This window comes from Gymnoscopelus microlampas, assembly GCF_963454915.1.
Source record: "Gymnoscopelus microlampas genome assembly, chromosome: 4".
In the NCBI taxonomy this organism is placed as follows: domain Eukaryota; kingdom Metazoa; phylum Chordata; class Actinopteri; order Myctophiformes; family Myctophidae; genus Gymnoscopelus; species Gymnoscopelus microlampas.
Window position 1 is genome coordinate 18917760 of NC_139941.1, and position 23234 is coordinate 18940993.

The 23234-nt window shown below is 42.6% G+C and overlaps 1 protein-coding gene across 2 annotated transcripts in view; it reads left to right on the top strand.

Annotated features, from left to right (window-relative positions):
* Window positions 1-23234, top strand: part of kank1a (KN motif and ankyrin repeat domains 1a) — a 78179-nt gene that overhangs the window by 8516 nt on the left and 46429 nt on the right. The window contains exon 1 of one of the 2 annotated variants that reach the window (XM_084053996.1): window positions 22010-22094. The exons of the other annotated variant lie outside the window; for it this stretch is intronic. The gene's annotated coding sequence lies outside the window, so the exon portion shown is untranslated. Of the gene's footprint in view, window positions 1-22009; window positions 22095-23234 lie in introns of those variants that run through there. 2 annotated transcript variants of the gene reach the window in all.

The window sequence follows — 23234 nt, forward strand, 5'->3', positions numbered from 1 at the left end:
ATTTATATACTTTGTCGCACAACTGTGTAACTCAACACAAATAACAGATTTTCACCTGAAAAATGTGTTGCTTCATGCTTGACGTACTGTATGAATGAGCTCTGAATCTTGCCATTACTGGTCCATTGAACGTACCATTAATCATCTGTTTGTTGTGAAAAATCTAACCAGAAATCCCAGATGCTTTGACCGCCCGAAAGCGGTTTTCAGAAGCTATCCTACTGTGCCTGCTGCCCAGCTGAGGGATCATGCAGAGAGGCCTTTAACCACAAGGCCCTCTCTATCACTGTATCTCACAGCATAAAAAGTAAACTAGGTGGGTGGCTAGATCAGTGGTTCCCAAAAATGGCGTGCCGTGAGACAAGTCCAGGTATGCCTTGGGATTTTGTGACACACATTATTATTGCAATAATACATACAATACGTTATGAATTATATACAGTATACTGTGTGCCCATTTCCCAATTCAGAGGCAAATTCTGTGCCCTAACAACATATTTTAGCTGCTTCCAACCTGGCATCCATATTTTTATTTATTTAAAATAAATACATTAAAAAATAAGTAACTGATCTACTGGCTCACAATGCGTTATCCGATGTCACGCATAATAACGCATTGTGGGCTTGTAGATGCAGTAGATCGGCTATTTTCACTATGAAGGTGTGCCTTGAGATTTTGACTTGCACATTCGTGTGTGTCGGGTACAAAAAGTTAGAAAACCACTAGGGCTGGTAAACCAGTGTGGTCTTTGTGCTTCTGAAGTGGTGAGGAAATGAGAGCTGAGCAAATCATTCAGGGTTGATAGGAGTTCCTGGCTGTTTTGTTGTTGTTGTCATGAAGCCATAGCCAACCATACTTTGTCATGGGATGTTCAAAGTGAGTTTGTGAATGAACAATCATCTGGAAAAGGAAGGAATTCTTTAAAAAGTAAATCAATTTGTCGAGCGTTGAACAAGACAAGGCAGGTGCAAGGGAATTCCAGGGTTCAATTGATATTTGGATAATACCTATGCAGACATGCCGGAACCGTGCTTGTCAAGGTGAATCACTCAGCAATAAGGCAGTCTGGAATCTCTGGATGTTTGGGCCTGAGCCCATCTTTATCACAAAGAGGCTGAATACATGCAGCTCCAGTTACAATAATCTTCATAATTAACCATTAGCATGAACAATTATCAACTTAAAGCATTTAAATGTACGTGTCAGGGGAAACAGTCAGATTTCTCTGCCCAACTACGTGACGAGGGGCTGCACCAAATGTATGCTACACGAGCTGTTGTCTCCTGTCTCCTGTCAGTGATGCCACAGTTTATGGCTTGCAGAACACAAGCAGAGCTTTGGTCCACTAGCCACAAGCCAGGCTACTCATATTGGCATCATGTCTCCAAGTGACTGTGTTTGTGTGTGCACACATGTGAGATAATGCAAGGTGACGTCTCCATGCTGAACTTTTAATTCACTGTTTTGGTCTTTTTTTTAAATCTTTTTTTATTTTAGTTTTCATTGAGTTAAACAGAACAGTGCTATTATTAGTCCAGCTTGAATGTCAAGTACATGTTTGGAAAAGAAGATTCTGGGGTCAAAGTGATGTCTGGGATATGGTGTGTGAACTGGGTAGTTGGTCATGGGCTACGTCTGTCCGCAGTTCAAGAAGTGCAGTTTCAGTGTGAGATGATTGTGGCCATTTTCCCCTTGGATGTAAAGGTTGTATTAAGTTCATGTTGCTCATGTTTAAGTTCATGTTTGAAAATGTCTGCAGTGGCAAAAATTTAACAAACTTGACAAATACAAATCATTACCCATTAACCACTTTAACCTGGGTGTCCCAATTCTGTCATTATAGGCCAACATTTTCAGAATGTTCCAAACGCTTAAGAAATAGCAGATCTGCAAGCTTACAACGTGTTGTGTTTGTAGATTGGCTATTTTTTTTGAACATTTTGAGTAGATTGGCTATTTTTTGAACATTTTGAATATGGCGCAAGTGGTTAAGGCAAAGACTTGTTTAGATAAAAGCCGTAGCGTGACAACATGTCTCATTTAGTTCTTCCAGGCAGTAGTCAAACGGCTCCTCCAAGAAGGTCGACCAGTTTTCAGTAAACTGTTACATTAGGGCAGTAAATTGTTTCCTCTTGTGGTCAGTGGGACTTTGTTTACAGTGGAGATTGACTCCCCAGCGACACCCTTGATCTTATCTGCTCTAGTTAAAGGCTCTCTTCCACATGAAGGCACAACTGTCTGGTCTGCACACCACATGAGGAGGGTTTAATATGGGACCGCCTCCACAGGAGGCCACATTTCATTAAGCCCCTTTGATTATCGCAAAAAAGAGTGGCTGCAACGTAATCATCTGTTAAGTCTGAAATCCATGTGTTACGCGATGTGGGTCAGCCTAGACTATGAGGGAATTCAGTACGGTTTGCTGTTTTCCTTGTGTCAGTTGTTTTAATCTCTGCCTTCAGGTGAAAATGTATGCATACTTTCTTCTCTCACATCATGAAACCGCTACTAGAAATGCATCCTGAACGTTATTGCACAAACGATAAAGGCCCAGATCAGATTGAAACAGTCCAGAACTATAGTGTTTACTGTCATCATATATTTCATGGAAAAGGTCAGGATGGAGTATTTGAGAGTCTCTTCAGCAAGTCTCCAAATCATGTTTGTGTAGTGTTTGTCTATGTAACTTCAGGCCTCAGTCAGCAGCACCTGGCTGTGTGGGTGAAGTCAGTCTGATAATGGGCCCTACGCCCTCTCGGGTTTCAGTTTCCACAATGTGAGGGGCAGATCGCCTAGGCAACGCTGTCCGCAGGTTTCCCTGACCTGTCCCCGTGATCCTCGCTCGACAGCAGTGTCTGCTAACTAACCCGCCACGCTCCGGCTGCCACCGATGATGCGGAGATGAAGATTAGCTTTGTGTTGATGTTTAAGGCAATAGTGAGTGAATCATTCTTTACAGGTACATCCCAAACATAATTTATAGTTATACACACAATATATTGTACAATTGTTTTTATTGACATAATTCCATTCTTTGCTACACACTACGTGGAAATTGTGTTGAATTGTGCGTGCTTTTATTTTGTTGGAATGACACATGACTAATCTGTCCTACTGTAATTGAACGATGCTCTTCTAAACAACTGGCCAGTAATATTCATAGTGCTACATCCCCGGGTCAGATGAGTATCAGGCTTTCTCACACTACTGGCCTGGGTTGGGTTTTGCCTGTACCGGGGCTTGTCAAGAGTACTGGTGTGGTTTGGGTTTTGGTCTGGCTGTCAGACCATAATGAATAATGTACGTAGATAAAATGTTGATGGTTGACTGGCTGGTTGTCGGGCCCCTTTAATCTGAGAGGAGTGGCTGTCGAACTGTGTGGACGTTCCACTGGCATCTACTAGATACGTTACTGCTGTTAGCCTGTTATCGTATCTTTAATGCTGTGATACAGCAAGGACAATATGAGCATAATCTCTCCCGGTCTTTTAAGACCTGCTGCGTTTTCTTTTCTTTCGTTCTTTAGTCATTTGCTGTCTTCTTAACAGTCTTACTTCACCGACATCCCTTCAGAAAGCCCTCATCTGGCCTGGGCCGTAGCGTGATGGTCCAGGCACCCTAGGCCAGTGGTTCTCAACCTTTTCAGGCTGTGACCCCCAAAATAATCATATTTGAACTGGGGACCCCCCATTTTGTTTGACTCCGTTCCACAGATAAATATTGTGAAAATAGCCGATCTACAAGCTCACAACGCCTCGCGTTGCGAGGCGTTGTGAGCTTGTAGATCGGCTATTTTCACAATATTTGCCTCTTTCTTATATTATTTGACAATTTGGCCAATGTTTTATAGTATAGTTTGTTGATTACTTTTGATGCAGTAATGGTCTTTTTCTTTTCTTTAATTTATTTTTATTTTTTAGGTATTAAAAAGGTCTTAAAAGTCCATAAAATGTCACTTCACTGTCATCTGGGGACCCCTCCAAAATCATGTGGGGACCCCCCTGGGGGTCCCGACCCACAGGTTGAGAACCACTGCCCTAGGCTGCAATGCCAGGCAGCCTGACAGTGTGTCGAGGGTTCGACTCCCGATCCCGACGACCTTTGCTGCGTGTCACCCCCCCATCTCTTTCCCCATTTCCTCTCAGCTTACTTTCCCTATCCCTCTCTAAGGCATAAAAAAAAAGCCAAAGAAAAAAGAAAGCCCTCATCTCCAGATCCTTGACAAAAGGACCTTGTTGTCGTTTCCTTTTCACAAAGGCTTTCGGCAATGCTGAACCTGTTCTGACTTTAGGACAAGCGTTCTAATCAGCCCTCTTTGTTTATTCAAATTAAAGGGATGTTGGCTCTGAGCCAACTCTTTTGCATCAGCAAGTTGGCAGGTCTTTGACATAGGTGTATGTAGAATCCATTCTCTAGTGAGCTTCTTTTCTTTATTAGACTGTTTGAATGAATATTAAAGTAAGGCATAACAAAGCATAATGTTCTCACACCGGATGGGCTGAGGTGGTGTCATCCATTTTAGATTTCTAATAACTGCTTATGGAAGAAGGTTTTCAATATGTGGTGATTTATCCTGGAAGTCATTTATGAATCCTCTCGCTTCCCTTTCTCATATTGTCATTTGTATATTCAGTGACATCTGTCTCTAGACAAATACAGATTGTCCTTCCCCTTCTTTGTCACTTTGTAGAGGATGGGTCACTAAAGGAGTCAATATTTGTTCATGGATGGGAGCTAGCAGGCATATTAGCCCACTCTGTATTACAAATCCACTACAGACTTTAACAATGAATGCAGCTGTTCGTCTGTGGTCTCAGCATAGATTAATCTTCTCCATTAATTTGCTTAAGCAGTTCTATGTAGGCTACTCGGAGCACATTGGTGACATCCTGTAGTGAGTAGTACCCACTAGTGACTGTTCCACAGTCACCAGGGCCACACAATCCCAAACTTGGGAGCAAGTCCACATGATGAAAATGTATCTGCTGGAGAAAATAAGGGAATATAATACATTTAGCTTGAAAGGTTGATATTTGATAATAATAATAATAATAATAAATGATAATAATAATAATGTCTGAGCACTGGATAGCCCTCTAAAATAAACTTATATCAAAGATATATTCAAATCAACGTTCATATTTTTCATGCATGAGAGTTGTCTGACTTTGTAACCTCTAAGCTTGTCAGTCATGTCTTAGTGGTATAGTACATTAGCGAACGTTAGTCAATAGTGAACACAATATAGTGAATAATGCCCATCTGACATAGCAGACAACCCATTGTCGGTTTTGAAAGTCGTGAGGTTTGAATGAATTATGTAGTGGTTCAGTATCGATGGCATAATGCTTACATGCTTGCAAGCTTGTGGGTGCATGCCACCCTCAGCAACCTAAAGCCTGAGTTATACTTTGTTGCATGCGGGTGTTGTGCACCGAATATAGCAGATCTACAAGGTCACAAGGTATTTATCAGGCACTATTGTCACTGGTAAGAGAAATTCACATGCATATGCCTATTGGCATAGTAACTTAAGGATCTGATTTTAATCTTTATCTGGGCATATCCATCTAGAATAGTATTTTCATCAGCTAATGAGCTGATCACACCCTGTCCTCTTGAATAATTATTTAAAGCTGGGCAGTTCCATCTTTAACCACTTACGCCCTATTTCCAAAATGTTTCAAAACTTTGTTTTAATTTAAGAATCTTTTGAAGATATTCCCCTATGCCCAAAATAGCGATACCAGGATAAGAGTGGCTAAATCAATGCCCACAATCTATATCAGCAGAACTGTATAAAATACTTAAGAAATGAGAGAGGATTCTAAATGGATAAAAACATTTCCTAAAACAAGTCACCTTCAGAAATTCCCAGAATGCCCATAAGACTTAATCCCTTTGTCACAGTGGATGTGGAGATCCTCCCACTGAACAGAGGGCTGTGATAATGCCACAGTGTTTCCAGTGGAATGCTGCTGTTGTAGGCCAAATGACTCCCACTGGGATGAGTCCCCCTCTCTCGCTCTCCTCTCCTTTTCCGCTCCCGACACAATACAATGTGTTGCATTATACCTATGAAGGCATGCTACTGTTTTGCTAGCCTTATGACCCCACAGTCACTAGCCGAGGCCGGCCTAATGAAAAGGATGACACGGAAGTCATTCCGTACTCCCACAGTTATTACAGCTTCCTTTGCGTTGACAAGGGCTCGGAAGCCTTGCTTTGAATTTACATAGAGCCGTGCCCCCTGGGCAGAGCAAATTACAAGCTCGTAATTTGAGCATTTGGACATGTTTTTTTTCCCACCATTTTATTTTCAGTGCAGTGGGATTTTCTTTAGAGAGATTTAGTAGGATCTAGGGAAATAACTTTGAATAAAGCCTATAGGCTTTCTTTTGCACCTGTAAACATTGTCTGCATTTGCAGCAAGGCAGCCTCGTCGTCATGCGTTCTATCTGCTTCCTTAGGGCTGGGCAATATATCAACAATATATGAATATTGTGGTATGAGACTAGATATTGTCTGGGATTTTGGATATCGTAATCTTGTGATGTGATATATGGCATAAGTGTTGTCTTTCCCGTGTTTCTCTTTAATCACACACAAACATTGTCAAAAAATAAATAAAATGGCTCCTGATCTACAAATCCACACATCTCCTCATGATGCTTTGTGAGCTTGTAGATCAGCTATTTTGAAAAAAAAAAAGGAGAAAAAAAATAGTTATCATCACAACATGATATTATCGTCATATCAATATTGAGGTTTTTGGTCAAAATGATCATGATATTTGTCCAGCCCTCTATGGTTACTTCTGTTTGGAAGTTTGGGTTTTCAACGTCACTCATTTGAGGTTAGGGATAAGGTTGGAAGCAGGGTTTGATCATAATTACATGTCTTTTTACAGGCCTTTTTCTTTTCTGCAGTGATCTATTTGGCCCATGTTGCCTTGCCCTTGTTTGGCATGTTATTGTGGCAGATGAGTATGCACTAAGGTATCAAGCTGTCACTCATGACTCACAGACTCTTGAGTCTGTTTTTGTCACATTCTTCATCAGCTCTGTAAATGTGTGTGTGTGTGTGTGTGTGTGTGTGTGTGTGTGTGTGTGTGTGTGTGTGTGTGTGTGTGTGTGTGTGTGTGTGTGTGTGTGTGTGTGTGTGTGTGTGTGTGTGTGTGTGTGTGTGTGGGGCAGGGAAATCAGGTTATTTTGTTTTTAAGTTCGTAAGGGTAGGTCTTTCAGCCACCTTTCCTTACCTTTTGAGGAGATGGGAGGCCTTCTCAGTGCCAAGGATCCATCTGCCATTGTTATGACGTCTTGCAACTCCTTAAAGTGCGCCCTACGAAGACAAGGGAGTCTCTTTGTTTGCAAGCGGTCTCATAGAATGGAACCGACCCATGTGTCTGTCAAGACTGTCAGCTTTTTGAAGGACAAGGACACACACACACACACACACACACACACACACACACAAACACACGCATACCTGAGGGTTGTTTTGGGTCTGCGGTGTGTGTGTGTGTGTTTGATATACAGTATGATTCCATGTGTTAACAGACTGCCCTAGATTTGGACTCGGCGTTTGTCAAGCCTTGTTAAGGGGGGGCCCAGAGCCCCCAGGGCTGCTCATAACACGACATGTCAGCAGTTTGGTTAACACACTCCCCTAATCTCCTTTAATCGTATGTTATCGTGCTTCTTTTAATTGCAGAGGGGGCTTTTTCGGGGCAGTGCGGAGGAGGCGTCATCCTTTTTTGAATCGCCGTGAATGCGTGCCATGTACGTTTTCGGAGGTCACGGCCGGGCGTCGGCGTTGCGCTGAATTCCACGCCGAATTTGTGGCGTGTCACAGATACTCGATCCATCTTCTCCACGCTTCGCCCTTTTGTTTCTATAAACGTTTCCTCCTTCGTCTCACCATGGGAAGCAATTAGAATTTCAAATTCTGGAATTCCTTCACGTCGTCGTATCAGTCAGTTGGGGCCTGGTGGTGGGGTGGTGGGGGGGGGGGGGCCCCTCTGGGGACTGTCAGCGAGGACGGCTGAGGCCGCTAACGGGGAGAGAGATGAACAGGAGAGCAAAAGAGTCCCCCACTGAGGAGGTGAACCTCAGCTCCCCGACGGTACTGTCACACACCCCCCCAGGGTTGCCAGATCTGCTTATTATAATTTCCCCGCATGATTTTATTTTAAAATAGCCGATCTACAAGCTCACAACGCGTCGCATCGCGACGCGTTGTGAGCTTGTAGATCTGCTATTTTCAAATAGCTGATGTATATGTTAAAGTGCTCGTGTGGCCCATAGTCGCTTCTTTTGGGCTGGTTTTCCTAGACCTGGTTGCTTGTTTCTCTCACAGAATCTGGCAACACTACACCCCCCACACACACACACACACACACACACCCCCCGCCTCCAGAGTGACACCCCTCCCCATCTCTTTCTCTCCCTCTTTCGCTGGAACAAATCATTTAGCTGCCGCCCTAATGGGATTAATCCACCCTCTGTATCTCCCCTCCCTCTCTCTCTCGCTTGTCCATTCTCCTTTCTTTCGCATTCTTGGGTCCATCCTTCTGTTTCCCCTTTTGGGGCTCCAGTGGTGGAAAGTAACCGAGTACATTTACTCAAGTACTGTACTTGACTACAATTTTGAGAACCTTTTACTTTACTTGAGTTAATTCTTCGATTTTTTTTACTTCTACTCCACTACATCTCAAGGACAAATATATTATTTTAAAACTTTATTTACAAGTTACTTTGTAGATTTAGATTATTATTACAAAACACACATGAACTCACAACAACGTGTCGTGCTGTGAGCTTGTAGATCAGCTATTTTCGAAAAGGTTAGACACATTTTCAAACATTTTAGTTCTTTGGCGCACAGACGGCCTAGTGGTTAAGGCTTATGCCACACATAGGTTCTAATGCAGGTTCGATTCCTAGCCTGACAGGCTTTGCTGCGTCACTCACCGTCTCTCTCTCCCTGTTTCCTGTCACTCTCCACTATGCTATCCAAATGAAGGCAGGGAAGCCCAAAACATATCTTTAAAAAAAGATGGGCTAGTATATTTTGATGCCAATGCTTTTGTACTTTTACACAAGTCAAACTTTGAATGCAGACCTTTTACTTGTATTTCTACAGTATATTGTGTTTGTATATTGTGACACATTTTGTGTCATAGAGTCAGTGGTAGGTGGCAGAAAGGTTTGTGCATCCACGAGAAGAGTAATATCTCTTCGCTTGTTTTGTTTCTCATCATCGGCCCAGTTTGTCTTCAAACATTCCCTATCATAGGGCGGCATAACATATCGCTGTGATCCAAATGAGATTTTAATCGCTGCACTTCTCCCTTGGTTGCCTTTTATCATAGCGAGACTAAAGAGTCCTGCAGTGACTGAGCAGGAATGATAACAGTTGGCAACGACACGATTAGCATGTTTGATATTATCCGTGACAAACACATCTGAAGCCGGTTAATCAGACCTAGCCCGCTGATGTCAGCTTATTAGGCTCTGCGCTGCTATCTCCGTGATAAACAATGGGGCCGGCTAAGCGTGCGCTGAGATTGTGACAAAAGCCAGCCAGCGTCCGAGACATTGCAGCCAGCTGGGGACGAAGGGCTCGACAGATGGACATGAATATATATGACACGTTTACATTTATTTTCGCTATTTTGCCAACACACACGTACCCAGAGAGATGCACAATTGCAGTCCTTCAACTTTATAATAAACCAATGTAAATAAGCTCAGGGGTCAAAGTAATGGTAAGAAGTACAGGAGTCATAGTAACAGTAAGAAGTACAGGGGTCATAATAGCAGCAAAAATACAGGGGTCATAATAGCAGTAAAAATACAGGGGTCATAATAACAGTAAGGCCTGACTTATACTTTGTTGTGCGCTGGTGTCACACACCTCAAACAGCGAAGTGCAACCCAGTATAAATCAGTTGTAAGACGTGCAGGGGCATAGTAACAGTAGGGTTGAAAGATAAGAGGATGAACGAAAGTGGAGGACAAAGAGGAAACTACCTGAAATGGACAAAACGACCACGTGGAACAGCCTCCTCACATGAAACTCCCTGTCACTGTCACACCTGTTGTCCTCATGCTCAAATGTCACATCACATTACAATCTTCTGCATTAAAGCATTCACTGCGATTGCAGATTCATCAATAGCCTTTCACAGTCACTTTAGGGATTCACTGCTCTCTCCAGTAGCAAAGCTGGTTTGATGGATTTGATATCACTTTCCAAATGGAAACACCTTTTTCTTTTTTGGAGGTTGTTTGATGGTAATGTTGTGGTTGAAAGCCCCTGAGGCTGGGAGTTGTCATTCCCCGCTCTCTGGTAGCACTCGGCTCTCTCTTTTGTTCCCAGGATTTGGACCATGGCACAGCTGGGGCTGCAGTCCCTCGAGATGAAAACCCAGTGCTTGAGGGGACGCTGATTGATTTTTTTTCCCCAGTGGCTACTCCAAAGCAGCCACCTTCCGACAACAAGCCAGGCCTTTGCTTTACAATGTCCACAAAGGAAGGATGCAACTGCAATTTATTGTCAACTTTGCCGTGATACAAGAATGGTAGACCTGGTCACTAGCTTTTGGACTGGCTAGCAAGCCATGGGGTATTGTAAAACACAGTGGTTCTCAACCTGTGGGTTGGGGTCCCCACATGATTTTGGGGGGGTCCCCAGAGGACAGTGAAGTGACAATATAAGGACTTGTCAGACCTTTATAATACCTAAAAAAGAAATAAATAAATAAAATAAAAAAAAACCATTACTGCATCAAAAGTAATCAACAAACTATTCTATAAAAACTGATCAAATATTGGCCAAATTGTCAAATAATATAAGAAAGAGGCATAAACCGAGTCAAACTAAATGTAATGCCTCAACTCCTACAGTTCCAAGTGCTTGTCAGGGTGGGAACCACTGTTGTAAAAGGTTGACAAAACCCTCACCGTATCCCGCAAAGTTTTAGGCTGTATCGGAGCATGTACTGTATGTGGGTGCAAGCTTTGCGTGACAACTTGGGTCAGTGGGACATGTGTCCCCCTTTAGTCTGCTCTGCTGTGGAACTTTTCCTGTCTATAGTATAGATCTTGATCTTTACATGTGTGCAATTCCCTCTATTCCCTGGCGCTAATGCGCCATAGATGGCCCGTGACTCATTAACATCATTATTGGTCCAGCAGCTCAAGTGTTTGGGCGGGCCAAACAAAAGTCGTTCCCCAGCAATCAGTCTTTCACTAAGAGGCCATGCAGCTCTAATTAAGACAGAGGGAAGTTTGCCTGCATGGCTCCCAAAATTCCTCAAATAGTTGCTTCGCATGGCAAATAGACCAAGGTTATCACCATCATGAGCAGTTGAACACTTTTGTCAAGACGCAAGTTCCCAGCTCCCTGACTGTAGCACAATTGCACATTGACATCGTTTTGAGACGGTAGAATGAAACCACACATTTCAACACTACAAATCAACCAATCTGATAGGAGCAAAATTAAATACCTCCTTCACCGACCTCTTCAACACATTTTAATTTCTAAAGCCCGATACAGTACATACTTCGTCGTACAATGGCGTCCCATGTTGGCTTGTAGATCGGCTATTTTCAAGGGTACATTTTTCTGAGTAAACCAAAGGTTTACTTTTGAGGCGTGTCAAATTGTTTGTGAAGACATTGGAGGGGGGGGTGCCTGCCATGTGCCCAGTTCTCTGTGTCTTTCTTTCGCTTTAGTTCAGTAACCCCCCCCCTCCCTCCCCTCCAGTGAAAGACCTCCCAGCTGTCATCAGTTTAATTAGCTTGTTCTTTATTGTCTGGCCACTGTCAGAAGAGAAGGGCACCATAGGAGAAGCGGCGCTCAATCTTATTGGTCCGTCTCCAAAAGGTCAGGAGAGTGGGCTTGCTGGGCACAAAAGCAAACATGAGAGCACTTAAATGGGGGGGGGGGGGGGATTTCTCTCTCTTTCTCCCACAATGTCTCTTTGACGGAGCTGACAGCAGAGGAGTGAAAGCACCGGGTTTGACAGTCGTGACGGGGACAGCTCGCTAGAGTCCGCTGGTCTTGCTACAACGTTGTAAGATGAACTGGACGGTCTGGGGTTTTGGCGCCAACTTGTTTTGCCCCAAACGTTTAAGTCTGTGTAAAATTTCACAAAGACTAAAACGTGTCTATGTTACTTATTTCCAGTGGTGTAAAGTAACTAAGTACATTTACTCAAGTACTGTACTTAAGTAAAATTTTGAGGTACTTTTACTTTACTGGAGTATTTCCAATTGTCTATACTTGTACTTTTACTCCACTGCAATTATTAACTTTAGGTGCTAGTTACTTTGCAGATATAATTGATTACATTATAAAACATACACTAACCACTTTAGTCTTATTTTATACCTAGGCTATTTGAAAATAGCAGATCTACAAGCTCACAACGCGTCGCCATGCGACGCGTTGTGAGCTTGTAGATCTGCTATTTTCAAATATTAAATACTTTTACTTTTGGTACTTTAAGTACATTTTGATACCAATACCTTTGTACTTTTACTCAACTACATTTTCAATTCCGGACTTTAACTTGTGACAGAGTACTTCTACATTGCAGTATCGATACATTTACTCAAGTAAAACATTTGAGTACTTTTTCCACCGCTGCTTATTTCCTTTATGCATCAGCCACTGTAAAAAAAATGACTGAGCTCATGTACCAAGATGTTATTCCTTTTTCTCATTATGTAGAAAAAATAATCGCTAGTCCTGCACCGCACAATGACTGCCCCTAGGCCTATCTTTATATACATCTTGTAATCTGCACACTTTCAGATGTTTTCCTGTAGATGTTTAGTCTGCAAAAAAAGCAGTCTTATCACCAGCCTCACTAAACTATACAAACTGGACCTCTGGCACTGATACTGGCATGGTGCACCTCAACCCAGAATGCAGATCTGTCACGCCACGTAATACCCCAGACAATCTGAAGAGATGGTGTCCCATCTGAGATGGCCTCCACCTGAAGGTGGGGTTCAAGTGCAGTAAGCCCTTGGTTCTCAAAGTGGGGCCCGGGGACCCCCAGGGGGGTCCTTGGAGGGTTACCAGGGGGTCCCCGGCAAAAATTGTTAGTATAGTGTCACAATCATTTTAACCACTTTAACCATTTTATAGTTTGGCTATTCAAAAATAGCTGATATGCAAGTTCATAGCGTGATACCCGACTGCCGCGCTATGAGCTTGTAGATCTGCTATTTTTGAAAAATCTTGAAAACTTGTGCAAATCTTGAATATATATATATTTTTTAAAGCAAACATTTTTAACTCAAATCTTTGCTTCTGGGGGTTCCTGGAACTAAATATTTTGAGATGGGGGTCTGCGGCCAAATGCATATCATTTTTGGGGGTCCTTGACATGGAAACGTTTGAGAACCACTGCAGTAAAGCACTCGTAGAACGTCCTCAGGGGTTTGGAGGTAAATGTTCCCATCATGGTGCCCCGTGTTGTATGGTTGAATGTAGGCGGAGGTTTTTCAATTGGTGCCCCACCGTACTACTAGGATGGTCCCCCCACACACGGGTGGTTGGGACGGACGGTGAAGTTCCCGGGGGCCATTGGGCCCCCCGCCCTCAGCCATACTGGCTCCACTCAAGAGCTAAACAAATAATAGGCTCCAGCCTGTCCCCTTGGTCAAGTGCAGGCTGGACAGAGGAGAATATGGATGGGGGGAGGGGGACAGAGTGCTGGGTGCAGAAAGAATGACTGAGTGAGTGCATGTTGGGGAGAGAGAGAGGGAGTTCAGTGCAGTTCAGCGCTGTTGGCACCGGTGGAAACTGTGGAAGATTCAGAATGGATCGGGCCATCAGATCAAGCCAGTGATGGAACAATAGGAACACGGCAATTCTTTTAAAGAAACAATGTGAAATGATTTCTTTCTTTGGGCTATTCAAAAATAGCAGATCTACAAGCTCGTAGTGCGGCTTTTTGAAAAATCGTGAAAATGTGTGCAAATCTTTGAATATATGTTTTTAAAGCGAACATTTGTAACTCAAAACTGTGCTTCTGGGGGTCCCTGGAACAACATATTTTCTGATGGGGGGGGGGGGGGGGTCCATGGCCAAAAACATATCATTTTGGCGGTCCTTGACATGAAAAGGTTCAGTCAGCACCACTGATATTATAGCAACATAAGTGTTTCAGAAAACTGATTTAGTAGACCTGTGTAGAATTGAATCTCAAGGTCTTAATGGGCTAAATTAAGTAAGAGTGGCTGTATTGCTGTGGTGGTGATCTCTGTTGCTACTAATGTTTTGAGAAGTAGCTCAGTGGAGCTCTTAAAGCTCATCTGTTACTTTTTAATAAATATATAGCCTCACAGGTTTCACTGCTAGAGGCTTTACTATTTACTATATTATTTGGTAGGGTATTACCTGTGGCTGCTTTTTTTTTACTCTTCTCCATTCATCTAAAACATTTCTCCCCCTGATATAGTGTATGATGTCACTTCCTGTGGCCCTTAGCTTGATTGCCCAGATGCCTGTGACTGGCCGTCATACCAGTGATGAAACCCCAGGGCTGGGCAATATCACCATTATTTCAAACCTTGATTACGATTTGATGAACGATTATTTTATACACTTTTTTTGTATTTTACACTGCCCTAGTCAAAGGTTTGTACAAAGTTTGTACTGTAAATATTATCGTCTCTGTTTTTGCATGCCACCATTGTATTTAAAAAAAAAATGCTTCTTGATTATTCAATTAAGTTAAAGGTAGGGTAAGTGATATTTTTGGGTTAAAACAAAAAGTATTTTGTTAAAAGGTTAAAATACTATATTCTGATAGTAATCATTGCTATAGAGTGTTTTTTCAGTAACATATGTCTCCCTGTCTCTCCAGCTCTTTAATAAACAGAAAATACATTTTTTGGTAGGTGTCAAAATCTCAGCCAATCAGGAGAAAGTACCCATTTTTAAGCTTAATTTGTATAGTGTTCCAGTTCCAATTTTGTCTGCTCATTTCTTAGTGTCATCACTTCCAATTTCACTTGTTTAATCTGTATCCTGATTGAGTTCTCTGTCCTGGTTGGATAAAATTGGAAATGAAACTGAAACTGAAACGAAAATGAATTTTCTGTTTAATAAAGAGGTGGAGATACAAGGAGACTCCTAATACTGAACAAACACTCTATAGCAATGAGTACTATCAGAATATAGAGCTATTTAACACTTATTTTAACCAACGCAAATCACTTACCCTACCTTTAACGTAATGAGCAAGATTAAGTCGGTTAGGGGTTCTAAATGTCGGTTTTGATATCTTTTTCGGTTAATTGCCCAGAGTCTATAGAGTCAGGGAAGGGAGGGATTTTTTTTTTGAATGGGACATAATGTGCTATATATATATACACTATAGTTATTAATAGGTTACATAGTGGAGCTGAAGTGTTCAAACAGGACACAATCCTTAACTATGTGGAATTCTGGGTACCTGTGAGTTACAGTATGTTCTATTTTTTTGTCAACTGTGGCAAAAGCTTGTTCCTGTGCAAGCAAGTTTTTTAAATGATTGTGATCTGTAATGTATAGGTGTTTTTAAACACCCCACCAGCCCCCACCCCCACGTTGCCGTACCTATAGACAATCATTTTGTGAGGGTCTGTTTTTTTTAAAATAAAATGAAGCCCTATGCTTTTGTGACCTCCTGTGGGTTGTTATATGCTCTTCCCCCAGGGGGCAGTGTTGTCAGCAGACGCAGCTGCTTTGCCTGTACTATAACAGTGGGTGGAGAAGAATGTGTCAGCAGCAGAGTGGGAGAAGTCAGTCCTAAGTCAGCACTCAGTGCCTAATTGCTTGATTAACCCATTAAGACCTGAGGCCGATCTAAAAAAAAAAACTAAATCTTTTTGTTTGTTTTTTTACATGAAAAAATATACAAATGTGAAAAATATATCAAGTGTAAAAAAATCAAAAATATCTCAAAATATGTTGTTCCAGAGAGCCCCAGAAGCAACGATTTGAGTTGCAAATGTTCGCTTAGAAATATATTAATTCAAAGATTTGCTGAAAATGTTCACGATTTTTTTTAAATAGCAGATCTACAAGCTCATAGCTATTGGGCTATTCATGGGCTATTCACTTTTTGAATAGCCCAAAGAAATCTTAAAATGACACACAGCTGCGTTCCCGGTCTAAATGGATTAATGATATACATCATGATCTTATTGTTTGCATAAAGGCCCAGTTCATCCATTGCTGAAAACCTTCAATGGCCTTCATCAGTGGTGGACAGTAACAAAGTATACTTTTACTTGAGTAGTGTACTTAAGTAAATTATTACTCAGAGTATCGGTACTTTACTTGTATTTGTACTTTTGAATACTTTTCACTCCACTACATTTCAAAGCTCCTCTTTGCTTCTTTCCCAAACAAACAACCTCAATGCTTTCGTCTTGGAATGTATGTATGTTAACACACAGCTTGAATTATTAAAGGGACAACATGGACACTAGTTTAGCACATAAAGTAGCATACGTTTTGTGGGTGCATGTCAGAGAAAATCGCTGAAACCGATTGCTCACGATCCTTTTGGCCAGTGGCAGAACACGCCCAAAGCATGTGGAAGGAGCATTCTGACGGAGAGCCGCTGTCAGAATCTCTCTCTACGTCCTCATCCTACCCAAACTAGAACTGTCTCCTCTCGGCTCTCATCCAGCAGAGTAAAACACTCATCAATCATCATTCTGGAATCCTGGGCCTTCCCTAGTATCACGTTGGACCCCCAATATTTATTGAGCAATAAAATGGATAAATGATTGAGAGCCCATGTCAGCACAGGGGCCTTGGAGCTGTCCTAACTTTTCACCCTTATCCTGGACTATTGATTCTAGCTATACCATAAAAGGTGCTGAGAACATTCTGGAATATAGTAGCCATTTCTGTACTGACAAGGTGGTCCAATTTGGTATCAAAAAGGTCTTAAAAGTCATTACATTGTAACTTTAGAAATACGGTTGAGTGAGAAAACAATGTTGCATATTAAGCTCATCATCTGGGGAGTGGGGACCAGTGTTAATTTAGTTGGCTAATACTTTTTAATATTTAGTCGACTAGACTAAGACTAAACAATTTCAGATGACTAAAATAGGACAAAAACTAAATGGTGTGTTATTCAAAAGACTAAGACTAAACCAGCTGTCAAAATTAACACTGGTGGGGACCCCCCAAAATGATTTGGGAACTAACTGTGCTACAGGGGTCTGGCTGTCTGTTAAAAGTCTTGCTACAGGGGCCTGGCTGTCTGTTAGTGTTAGGGTCTTGCTACAGGGGTCTGTCTGTCTGTAATGGTCTTGCTACAGGGGTCTGTCTGTCTGTAATGGTCTTGCTACAGGGGTCTTCTGAGGAGAGCTGTTGTTTCACCAGACAGACTGCATACACAGTACTAAACCAGATGAAGTGCATTCCTACACTAGAGGCACCGCAGGCCAAAGCAACATTCTAAAATGAGCTCTCCACCCCTATCTCGCGGGTTCAGTTAGGGGGGAGGTGTGTGTGTGTGTGTGTGTGTGTGTGTGTGTGTGTGTGTGTGTGTGTGTGTGTGTGTGTGTGTGTGTGTGTGTGTGTGTGTGTGTGTGTGTGTGTGTGTGTGTGTGTGTGTGTGTGTGTGTGTGTGTGTGTGTGTGTGTGTGTGTGTGTGTGTGTGTGTGTGTGTGTGTGTGTGTGTAGGGGCCGGGGCTACTGACCACCAAGTGCTCAGAAACTTTTTGTAATCTTTTTATAGACTTTGCTATGAAAGCTGAGTCTCTCAGCAACTTCCCTTACTTTTCTATGTACAACATAGTTGCTGAACAAATTTGTGTCTCTACGTGTGTGAGGAAAATATGGGTAGCACTGAATAATAGATGTTCTAAAAGTTGTTTTGTGCCAGTCAGGGTGCTTTTTTTTGCACACCTACCAATGTGGCTTTTGAACAGACGACCATAATTAAGTACACATTCGCCCTGCGGCGTGCTATGCCTAGAAATTATCTTCTGGAAGATATGAAGGACGAAATGACCTGCTTTCACCCCTATGCACAGACATTGAATTTCTGAGTTAGCACCATTTAACCACTTGATTTATACTTTATCTCGGTGTTGCGTACAGTATAGCCAGTCTACAGTACAAGCCCACAACGCTGCCATGCACTGTGAGCTTGTAGAGCTGCTATTTTCAGTGAAAAAAATATGACATTTTGGAATGTTTTGCCCAGAATGAGTCTTATGCAGTGGTGGAAAAAAGTACTCAAATATTTTACTTAAGTAAAAGTATCAATACTGCAATGCAGAAGTACTCTGTTACAAGTAAAAGTCTGGAATAAAAAATGTGCTTGAGTAAAAGTACAAAAGTATTGGTATCAAAATGTACTTAAAGTACCAAAAGTGAAAGTACTAAAATGCTTGAAAATGGCAGATCTACAAGCTCACAACGCGTCGCATCGCGACGCGTTGTGAGCTTGTAGATCTGCTATTTTCAAATAGCTCATGTATAAACTAGGGATGAAGTGTTTAATGTATGTTTCATAATAATGTATATCTGAAAAGCAACTAGTAACTAAGTATTGGAATTTGGAAATACTCAAGTAAAGTACAAATACCTCAAAATTGTACTTAAGTACAGTATTTAAGTAAATGTACTTAGAGTCTCATGACATGGATAATATGGATAATGGTATCAACCTTTTCCACAGTTGCAATGGAGCTGAACGACGAGTCAATTCTGAAAACCTATGTATTTGGATACATTTTCTTTCCTGAAGGTTGGTGTGCAGATTGCAGAGCGATAGTGATACCATACCATTGCACATGCCTGACAGCTGGGCCCAACGCATTGCCTCTGTAATTTCAAAGCCTCAGTCCAGAATCCATTTTAAGCTTCGATAATATAATGTTGCGATAAAGTTGAAATAACAAGATCTACATTCTGTGGAAAGATGGACATTCTTCAGACCGTGCTGCACTTTTGAACGTCTATTTCGGATCTGTTCGTTTCTCAGATGGAAGAAGTGAAGGGGGGAGTAATGAATGGAAGAGGGAGTTGTTTCACAGCAGTGTAATGATGGGGCGTCTGCATCAGCTTTTCATTTTTATAATTGCTCTAAGGTTGTAGACTTCAGGGACGTGCACAGATAGACTCTAGGTGGCGCTAGAGCACCTGCCCTTTGCCCTCTTGACCAGAAGTGCCCTTTTGAAAAAAAAAGAGAAAAAAAACTCTTTTTTCAGTTTACAGCAGGGGTCTTCAACAGGGGGTCCGGGACCCCTAGGGGGTCCTCAGAGTTACTACAGGGGGTCCGCCAAATCTTTATGTGATATGATTTTTCTTTTTACCATAACCACTCGAAACCTAGCATCCCTTTTCTGAGGAGAACTTTAGCCAAAAATAGCAGATCTACAAGCCCACAACGCCTCGCGCTGCGAGGCGTTGTGGGCTTGTAGATCGGCTATTTTTGGCAAAGAGGTATAGGTGTAGAGGGAAGAAAGAGCAGACCAAGTCAACAAAAAAAAGTATAATTTACTTGAGCACCTGCCCCTCAAAATGTCTGTGCACGCCACTGGTAGACTTTGAGGTTGAAATAAGCTGCTACATATTCTATCACAGTGCACAAGGGCTGTGGGTGGCTTTGTGGAAGGAACAGCTGGGAGTTGAAAGTTGAAGACCGCCCCCCCCCCCCCGCACCAAAAGAAAAATGCGTGCAAACCGATTACAGTGAGTTGTTGACTGACTAATGATGGAGTCATCCTCTGTTGAACGTTCCTGTGGGTGTTCTATTTAGTTGGCTGGTGCGTTAGACGCATGCTGTGGGCGAGGGAGCTGTCCTCTGAAGTTCTGCAAAGGTGTTACTGTTTTTTGTTTTTGTTTTCATCTTCAATTTCATATAATGTGTTTAAAAACTAAAGTTGCTTGCTGCATCAAGTTTTAATGATTAAGTAAATAGAGTCTACACATTGGCTCATGTTCCCATGGAGACGAGCTCTCCCGTAGATAGAAACGTCACCTTGGTGGTAATTAAATAAATGTCCATGGGACCATGATCCAGTTTTATTAGGCATGGACTGCATTTGAATGGAGTGGAATGTAACAATTCATGACAAAAACGTGCTGCAGCTCAAGAACTTTCCTGCCTATCTGTCTATCTATTATTGGAAATCTAGTAGCATCTGCCCGGTCAAAACACACACACACACGCACGCGCACGCGCACACGCACACGCGCACGCGCACGCACACACACAATGCACAGCACGTGACAGAGGTGTAATCCCCACACAATTCAATTTAAAGGTGATTTTATTGGCATGATGAAAACATACGTTCACTTTGCCAAAGCAAAGTGTCAAAAACAAACCAACACACTCGAGGCTGTCCCAGCCATGTCGGTATCGGTCTCCTCCTCCTCGTCCGTGTTGTTTCTGTCGTGGAAGTGCTGTGCTCGCCCTGGCGGTGGTGGAAGCGCTAAATAGACAGGGTGGGGTGGGGGGGGGGACAAACAAAAAAGATCCTCTTTGACTCTCAGCTGAGCTTCATTCCTCAGCCCTCGCTCCTTTTCTTGCAGGGATAATTACAAGGCTTTCTGAAGAGCTCACCCCAGCAGGTCCTATCGTGTAGGGACAATCAGTCCGGGGGGGGGGGGGGGGTCAGCAGCCAAGGTTGCCAGATCTGCTTATTATAATTTCCCCGCAAGATTTCATTTGAAAATAGCAGATCTACAAGCTCACAACGTGTCGCGATGCGACGCGTTGTGAGCTTGTCGATCTGCTATTTTCAACTAGCCGATGTATATGTCTAAAGTGCTCATGTGGCCCATATAGTCGCCTCTTTTTTGGGCTGGTTTTCCTAGACCTGGTTGCTTGTTTCTCTCACAGAATCTGGCAACACTGGTCAGCAGCAGCACTCAGCACCGCCGCGGCCCATGTGCATGCCATGTCAACCGTCCTGCAGGTGTCTGCCCCCCCCCCCCCCCCCCCCCGCCTCCTCCTTCACAGTTGGCACAGCGGCTTCCCCCTCCAAAGCTTCAAAGGCTCGTCCTAATGAGATCCAGATGCAGAGAGTGAACATGACAAGTAGCCGCCGCCGCTCGCTGGGGCAGTTATGCAGCTGCACACACACACACACACACACACGCGCGCGCGTTCCTGCGCAGGCATACATACCTTATGATGCATACACTTACACACACACAAACATCATGCCACTCCCCCGTTCTCACCAGTTGCGAAGGTTACTGTGTGTGTGTGTGTGTGTGTGTGTGTGTGTGTGTGTGTGTGTGTGTGTGTGTGTGTGTGTGTGTGTGTGTGTGTGTGTGTGTGTGTGTGTGTGTGTGTGTGTGTGTGTGTGTGTCAAATTGGATAGACAGAAGTATTCAGCTTTATCTCGGGGCGTTTTTCCTCCATTAAAAGCCACGACCAGAGAAAGTGAGGCTTTTATGAGAGGAAAAAGCGGCCCTGTTGAATATTCACAGTAGCAACTTTTCAACCCTTTTTATAGGCCTCTCTAACTTGAGCACTGTTTACTGGTTGACATTTGGGTTGCAAAACCTGCACTAAGGGCAGGGATTGTGTTTTTTCTTTCTTTTCTTTTTTACAGTGGAAAATGTGACGCTAACTCTGTCACAGCTTTGTCAGCCCTTGATGAATGCCCCCTTCTTTAGTGAGGCGGTGGTATTGTCTGGCGTTGTCTTGTTGTGGTGTTGGTTTGCATCTGTTTTTGTTTTCCCTTACCACGGGTCACCTGTAGCGTGTAAAATCATAGTGCTGGCTTCCTTTGCAATGCAGAGACATACACACCCCTGCAGCCTGGGTTCCTGTGACTTGGCCACAGGTATGCACCTGTAGCACCTGTCATACCAGCATACAATACTGTATGTGCGTACTTAATATTTATGTAACTCGTGAGGAGGAACAAAACGAGTTGATCCGGTCTATGTGTGTCGGCTAATGACAAGAGCCCCGTTTCAGCCCTTTCATCCTGTTTTTTCAAGGTCTCCAGACAGTCACAGCTCTTACAGCCCTGCTTGGATCTGAGTGGCATGGTCTGTTTCGTCTCATTTTGTCCTGTGAATGATGGTGAGTCGTCAAGCTTCTCGTCTTTGACTTTTGCGATCTAAGAATTGGAACGTCCTGGTGGCAGATTAGATTAGATTTGTACTGTGTGAACGCACGACCACACAAACTGCTAATTTAATTCTGAGATTTTGCACACTCTCATTGTGTGTAGGGGTTACATCAAGGATTGCATTTGCACACTCTCAAGAGTTTCAAATGGATAAATTAACACTGAGGATTTACTCCGTAGACCTTGAAAACATCCTGTTACGGCCTTCCTTTCTGACATTTAGTCCTGGCCTCTCGTGACCACATTTTGTGTGGATGGCCGTGCATATGCTTGTGGTGGAAAGTAACTAAGTACATTTACAAGTTTACAAGTACAATTTTGAGGTATTTGTACTTTACTTGAGTATTTCCAATTTCCAATACTTTTACTTCTACTCCATTACATCTCAGAGGCAATTATTGTACTTTTTACTCCACTACAATTATTTGAAAACTTTAGTTACTAGTTACTTTTCAGATATGCATTATTATTACATTAGGAAACATACATTAACCACTTCAGCCCTGTTTTATACCTAGGCTATTTGAAAATAGCATCGCATCTTGACGCGTTGTGAGCTTGTAGATCTGCTATTTTCAATAACTTTAGTACTTTTACCTTTGGTACTTTAGGTACATGTTGATGCCAATACTTCTGTACTTTGTTTACAAGTAGAAGTCCAGAATTCTATATTTACTTGAGTAAAGACTATTTTTATATTGCAGCATTGGTACTTTTACTTAAGTAAAGAATTTGAGTACTTTTTCCACCACTGGCGTGTGTGCGCATGCTGGACTCGCTAAGTTTCACCGGCATTTCTGTCCGCAGCATTCTTAAATTCTCAAATTCTTAAATAGATTGCAGAGCCGTGTCAGGTAACTTGAAGAGCCACACATAAGGCTACCTTTGGCTCCGTCACATGAGGAAAGCGTGGGTTGGCCTGTTGTAGATGTACAGTACTAGTGTAAAGAAAATAGTAGATCTAGATCTTCTGAGTCTCCTTTGGGGAAGCATTAGTTATTTCTTTAACACAATGGATTTTGTGCAACTGGCCACCAATAGCCAACCGTTTTTCATTCAGGCCCCCAGTGCATTGTGGGGTTTGGTATGGA